This window comes from Octodon degus, unplaced genomic scaffold, assembly GCF_000260255.1.
Source record: "Octodon degus isolate 3935 unplaced genomic scaffold, OctDeg1.0 scaffold00024, whole genome shotgun sequence".
In the NCBI taxonomy this organism is placed as follows: domain Eukaryota; kingdom Metazoa; phylum Chordata; class Mammalia; order Rodentia; family Octodontidae; genus Octodon; species Octodon degus.
The window spans coordinates 9415064-9415904 of record NW_004524600.1 but is presented as its reverse complement, the minus strand read 5'-3'; positions in this window follow the sequence as shown (position 1 = coordinate 9415904).

The following is an 841-nucleotide window of genomic DNA, read 5'->3' as shown; positions in this document are numbered from 1 at the left end:
TCCCTACTGGCCAGTCTCTAAATCGTGAGGCCATGTCCTACTTCTGCTTTCTCTTTGTTCTATAACAAAATAGACCAAATCTTGCTGCTCCTAATTCTGTGGTTATTTCCCCAGGAAACAATTCCCAGCTCATATTTTCACTAGCTTAATTCAGACACTCATAAGCTTTCACTGGGCCTAGACAGTCCTAACTGATCTTCCCCTGCCCCATCTTCTCCCAGTGAGCCTTCATTTATTGTTCCAGTATTCACTTTTCATTAGTACACATTTTCAGTACAACATGATTGCATTCTTTGTGGGAAGTAGCTACATGTTCACAACGCATCTCAATTTCTTCTCCAATACTTCCCTTCCCTGTTGCCCCCTCTCCCTCCATCTCTTGATTCCCTTCCCATTTACAAAAGATCTGTCTCCCTATTTCCCATTCTCTCTCTCTCTTTCTCTCTCTCTCTCCCTCTCTCTCTCCCTCCCTCTCTCTCTATTTTGCTCTTTACTTATATTTCTGTTTTCTCATGTGAGAAAAAGAACGCGATCTTTAAGCTTGTGTGTCAGGTTTATTTCACCACGATGGTCTCAAGTTATATCCATTTTCCTACAGACAACTCAAGTCCTTCTTTATGGCAGAGTAGTACTCCACCATGTGTCAATACCACATTTTCTTTATCCGTTCATCTATTGATGAACATACAGGCTGCTTCTAAGCTTTCACTATTATGAGTTGTGCTGCTGTAAACATGGGTGTGCACACAATGCTGCAATATGCTAATTCTTTCCAAAAGATACATAGAAGATGAAGAGCTGATTGTATAATTTATAGCCTTCAAATCTTTTACATAGGTTG